This window comes from Cydia amplana, chromosome 12 (genome assembly GCF_948474715.1).
Source record: "Cydia amplana chromosome 12, ilCydAmpl1.1, whole genome shotgun sequence".
Taxonomy (NCBI): Eukaryota; Metazoa; Arthropoda; class Insecta; order Lepidoptera; family Tortricidae; genus Cydia; species Cydia amplana.
In genome coordinates this window covers 1,767,766-1,774,683 of record NC_086080.1, presented here as the reverse complement: position 1 = coordinate 1,774,683, position 6,918 = coordinate 1,767,766, and positions in this window count along the sequence as shown.

Here is a 6,918-nt window from a genome sequence, read left to right as displayed (position 1 = left end):
CGAGACGTAGTCGAGTTTTGTAAAAAAAGACCCGAGAATTTTAAGAACCAATTATGAGCGGTTGCATACATTACTTTTTCTATGACAGCTGCAGCAAAAAAAAAAAAAAGAGTTATTATTAAAAAAAAAAAGAGTTATTATTAAAAAAAAGAGTTATTATTAAAAAAAAGAGTTATTATTAAAAAAAAAGAGTTATTATTTAAAAAAAAGAGTTATTATTTAAAAAAAATTGAGTTATTATTTAAAAAAAAAAGAGTTATTATTGTAAATGAAAACATACCTCTTTCAATCAAGATGATCGGAACTTGTATCTTTAAAAAAAATAAAGCAGTTGTATTATACTCATAAGATGACTGCTAGCAGTCATCTTATGAGCCTATAGACAAAGCATTCAAATGACATTGCTTTAGATATCACTGTCAGTCATTTAATTGACACATTTAAGTGCTGGAGTAGAAAAAATGTATTTACACACCTCTAAGACACTATAAGGTCGTGTAAATATATTTTTTGCTAGTGTGGGATGGCCCTAACAATATCACGAGCTGTCCAAAAGCGTTATAGAATACCGCCTCTGACAGTTTTTCGTAACTAATCTACGCGTGTTTTCAACCATCAGCCAATTATAGAAAGACCATGAACTCCATGTTTTAATTGTGCGATAGGTCGCACAACGCGTGGGTGACGAATCCTTGATTGGAAAATAATTATGAAACTACCATAATTATATTAATTATCCATATACTACCGGCTATATTTCGTAAACATACCTACGTTGTTATATTTTATGATCTTGGGGCCTACCGCGAAAATCGAAATTCGCAAATTGCGGGGATCTTACTCTTTTACTTCAATGAAGGCGTAATAAGAGTGACAGAGAAAGAGCATGCAGAGCCATATGTTTCGGATCATCCCATCATCTCATCCCAATTAGCTATCATTAGCTATTATTTAGCTATATGCAAGTTGCAGAACATTCACAAAATGACTAAAATTCTGGAAACTTACATGATAAAATCCACTTAGAAAGTTCCCGTTCAGATTAGGGATTAATTATTACTCAATAACCCTTTGGTATTTAACTAATATTTTTAATTTTGAAAACAGTTTTGAATGATTCACGGTTAGTTTCACTAGCACTAGACTTATATCGACCGGGATAGAAGTCCAAAATGCATGTAACTCCGTCGAAATATCGGGAGCTTGAAAACAATACAAAAGGTAATCACGGTTCATATCCCGGTCGATATAAGTCTAGTTACTAAATGTTTTGAATACAATAATTTTATTCGTATTTAACCGTGTCACATTGTGTTAAGTTACCTAGATAAAAGATGCGTCAACAAACACTAGAAACTATTAAGGAATATCGTAAGCATAATTAAAACATCGTTAGATTAAGGTTAACCAGGTGATCATTTATGATGTGTCTTTGATGGCCTATAAAACCTCACATGTGTAGTTATTTATTGTACTCACTATTTATTAGGTATTATTTTTAATTGAAGTACAACCTAGAGATACACTGACCTTCGTTGAACCTTATGTCTTTGCAATATGGTCTACCATTTGTTGGTTAAGACGGGGCTAACGCAAAAACATAATTTTTAAATTGATTTGTTTCACGTGAAAAAAATCGCACGGAAACTAGATTATATTTCCAAGGACAAAATTCAAAGTAAAAAAAAATCACGAAAACATGTTTAATTTTCATTTAATATCCATTGTATATATATTTACCCTACAAACTACAGCAATATAGGCAATTTTAGTATAAAATAGCTAATACCTACTCATATTGTAATACTTACCTCACAAACTCTGAAAGTATAAGTACGTCTGTTTAAAATTTTGCTGGTCAGTAGGTACCCCTAGTCATAGAGAAAAAAATACATAGAGTGCTCACTCCATACATCAGTTTTAGTAACAAAAAGACTATTAGCATCTAGCATCGAGTAGCGGAACTATCAGTACTGCTACATCTATTGTCAAGTAGCAGTACTGATAGTTCCGCTACTCGATGCTAGATGTAGACACTGAAATTAATAGTCTGAACTGATGTATGGAGTGAGCACTCTTGTCTTTATTTCTCTATGCCCTAGTTTAAATTTCATTCGATAGCGTGACGAGCGTTCGCGTTTGCGGCGCACCATATCTTTTGTTCCCTTCTAATTTTCCAGCTTTACGCCCCCTTTTAACAGTGTAGACACTGTAGACGATGATATGTACTTTTTAAGACATCCATGCAAACGTAACAGAATCCTATTATGGATATTACGTGAGTTATCGTTATCACGACAATACGAAATCTCGGAGCGTGTCAAAGATCTGCAAGCGTACGATACGGACTTCCTGATTCGCGGGATGACATGCTTTCACTGGCCAATATGGTTAGGAAAGCTATAGATCTTATTACTGCTTATTTAGTGCAGGATTTATAGGTAGGCAGAGTCTGCGAAAAGAGAAGAATCGTGGAATATATGGGAACCAATATAGATTCTACGACTTTTCTCTTTCCGCACAGACTCTACAGTCGTACGCGACGCTAAGTTGCCTGCCAAGTTTTATATGAAGAAATGGTTTGCAGTAACTTCTTAATTCATGATTTAGGTGCACAGATACATTCTATATCTGGTTTAATTTATTGCCCGTATTGGATTGACACACTGTATAAAGGTACCCTTTTAGCATATATTAAGCGTGCTAATTTAAACCATAAATTAATAAGGGAGTTTTATAAAAAGCGGCCAAGTGCGAGTCGGACTCGCCCATGAAGGGTTCCGTATTTAGGCGATTTATGACGTACTAGCTGTTGCCCGCGACTTCGTACGCGTGGATTTGTATATTGGTGGTTATATATTCTACATTAGCTTAGAACATTATGCAGCAAAATATTGCAGTAGGACGGTTAATCATTTGTTAATTATTAATATTATACAACGCATGAGACTTGTCTTTCACAACCTACGGAAGTTTCTAGCCCCTAACTAAATAAAATTGTTCTCGAGATAATCCCTCTCAAACTTGGAGGATACAACTAAACGGAGTAGCCATTAACGGGCTTTCCCCTCTGTCGAAAATAGGCGGCCAACGGTCAAACACAATGTATGGACTGACGTTTATCTGACATGGCTATTTTTACGTTACGCATACATTTGACGTTCCCCTCCCCCGCAAAAATCGGCAGACTGTTTTGTACAGAAAATTACAGACATGGCGTCTCCGTTTGATTATATCCTCCAAGCTCTCAAACCCCTTAGAAGATTTTCATGTCCTCTATTTACCTAACTACCTATTTACGAAGTTTGAAGGAAATAAAATTTGAACCCTATATAAAATTTCAACCCCTTTTAAACCATTTTAGGGGATGAATTTTAAAAAACGCTGAATTTACTTTTCTTGTATTCTAATAATATGCCTCTGTGTACAAAGATTCAAGCCCGTTCTCACAAAAATGTTTGAACTCCATACAAACTTTCAACCCATTTTTCACCACCTTGAGATATAAATTTTCAAAAACGCTGAAAAAATTTTTTTTCCGTTTTAAAATAATACCTTTTTATGAAGTTTCAAGTTCCTAGCTTAAAATAAAATTTGTACCCTGTGTACAAACTTTCAACCCCTTTTTAAACCTGTTAGGGGATGAATTTTACAAAACGCTGAAATTACTTGTATTGTCTTCTAATAATATCCCCAAATACAAAGATTCAAGTCCCGCGCTCAAAAAATTTTTTGATATCCATACAAACTTTCAACCCCTTTCTCGTCACCTTAGGGGATGAATTTTCAAAAACGCTGAAATTAGTTTTCTTGTGTTTAAATTTAATATCTTTTTGCAAATTTTCAAGTTCCTACCTTAAAATAAAATTTGCACCCCAAGACGAACTTTCATCCCCTTTTTAAATCCCTTAGGGGTAGAATTTCCAAAAACGTTGCAATTACTTTATTTTGTAATCGGCTATTATGCCTTTCTAAGAAGTTTCAAAGCATTTGTTATGGATTCAAACTTTCAACCCCTTTTTAACCCTGTTAGGGAATGAATTTTACAAAACGCTGAAATTACTTTTCCTGTCTTTTAATAATATCCCCAAATACAAAGATTCAAGTCCCGCGTTCGAAAAAATGTTGGATATCCATACAAACTTTCAACCCCTTTTTTACCACCTTACGGGATGAATTTTCAAAAACGCAGAAATGAGTTTTCTTGTATTTTAATATTATATCTTTTTACGAACTTTCAAGTACCTAGCTTAAAATAAAATTTGAACCACATACAAACTTTCAACCTCTTTTTAACCCTGTTAGGGGATGAATTTTACAAAACGCTGAAATTACTTTTCCTGTCTTTTAATAATATCCGCAAATACAAAGATTCAAGTCCCGCGCTCGAAAAAATGTTTGATATCCATACAAACTTTCAACCCTTTTTTCACTACCTTAGGGGATGAATTTTCAAAAACGCTGAAATTAGTTTTCTTGTATTTAAATTTAATATCTATTTGAAAAGTTTCAAGTTCCTAGCTTAAAATGAAATTTGCACCCCAAGACGAACTTTCATCCGCTTTTTAACCCCCTTAGGGGTTGAATTTCCAAAAACGTCGCAATTACTTTATTTTGTAATCGGCTATTATGCCTTTCTAAGAAGTTTCAAAGCATTTATAATGGATTCAATCTTTCAACCCCTTTTTAACCCTGTTAGGGGATGAATTTTCAAAAACGCTGAAATTACTTTTCTTGTCTTATAATAATATCCCCATATACAAAGTTTCAAGTCCCACACTCACAAAAATATTTGATCTCCATACAAATTTTCAACCCCTTTTTCACCACCTTGGGGGATGAATTTTCAAAAACGCTGAAATTAGTTTTCTTGTTTTTTAATATAATACATTGTGACAAAGTTTCAAATTCCTAGCTTAAAATAAAACTTGTACCCCATACAACCTTTCATCCCCTTTTTAACCCCCTTAGGGGTTGAATTTTTCAAAATCGCTTCTTATCTCTTGTACACTTTATAAATGCAACCTAGTGTACAAATTTCAACTTTCTAGCTTTTGTAGTTTCGGCTCTGCGTTGATGAATCAGTCAGTCAGTCAGTCAGTCAGTCAGTCAGGACACTTGCATTTATATATATAGATTAAAAAAAAACTACTTACTAGATCTCGTTCAAACCAATTTTCCGTGGAAGTTTACATGGTAATGTACATCATATATTTTTTTTAGTTTTATCATTCTGTTATTTTAGAAGTTACAGGGGGGGGGACACACATTTTACCACTTTGGAAGTGTCTCTCGCGCAAACTATTCAGTTTAGAAAAAAATGATATTAGAAACCTTAATATCATTTTTGAAGACCTATCCATAGATACCCCACACGTATGGGTTTGATGAAAAAAAAATTTTGAGTTTTAGTTCTAAGTATAGGGAACCCCAAAAATTTATTGTTTATTTTTTTTATTTTTGTGTGAAAATCTTAATGCGGTTCACAGAATACATCTACTTACCAAGTTTCAACAGTATAGTTCTTATAGTTTCGGAGAAAAGTGACTGTGACATACGGACGGACAGACGGACAGACAGACAGACATGACGAATCTATAAGGGTTCTGTTTTTTGCCATTTGGCTACGGAACCCTAAAAAGCGCTAAATTGTTAAGGCTGCCCAAGGGTAGCCTTTATAAGTTAACCTAGCTATATTGTTTGATAAGTTCTTTGGTAAGGGATAGTCAAATGAATGTAACGGTGCGTAGCAGTTCCAACTGGTAAGTCTTATTCGGGGTTAGCAGTCTTAACACATTCACTGCCACCGACGAACATGTGCGTCCACCGTCATACAAGTTTGTTCCTAGGCCACGCCCCTTGGCAGTGAATGCGTTAAGGGACGCCCATTGAAAGGCTTTTATCGAGGAAAGGGTTGTCCGGTTCCTGATTAAACTCTTTGATTTTGCGCTGTATTTATCTGAATAGGCCTTTAGAATACGCATTTAGTGTGACTTGGCCTTTAATCATATTTTGTTGAAAATATGAGCTTTGTGCTTTGCACTAAGCCATTAGCATCATCACGACACTTCACGCAATGTGTTTCATTTAAAGCTCTGAATTTGTATTGTTGCGTTGTATTTAAATTAGCATTTTAATTTTACAAATGACTGCAGGTTTGTTGTTATTTTCTTTATATGTTTGAGCTAAAAAAGAATAAGTACATATTAATTTTAGAATACAAAGGCAGAGGGAGGATTACCAAGAGATAACGAATTAAGAAGTAACGTGCGTAGCCTATTAAGTATTTATTGACCGCAAAGAAAGGTTTCTACAGTGGTTCATAGATTTCTCTACTCTTATGTATATTTACAAAATATTTTTTTACAAAAATAACAACGATTTCTATTCATATTCACTACATATAGAAGACACGAAGACAACATTTTAGACTACATATGTCGTTAGGTTAGCAAAACACCTGTTTTATATGTACCTGTTTTTATTAGGGTTCTTGCTAAATTGGAAATTCTATAGCGTGAGTATTGAACAACCAATTTAGCTAGGACCCCAAATAGCGCAACAATCGTGGAGCGTGATGGTACCTATAGGTGGAAGTCCCTCTATACATATAATCCCTCATTTCTATGTTGACGACAGATGGAAAATTTGTCCATGCAGGCAGGTATTTTAATGTCGCAACGACAACAATAATCCAGCGCGGAAACGCTGCCTGCGTGATGGGCAGTATGGGCACCCTACCAAGGGCGCAAAATGTTGATAGGTATTTTTAATTTTTTAGCTTTAGTTATCTTAATTGTAGTTAATTTTAGTTTTATATTCGTTTTATAACACTTATTATACAATAAATGAGTTTTTTTACAATAATCAGTCATGTTTTTGGTATTCGAAGAAGCTCTGTCAGAAAATTACAGACTT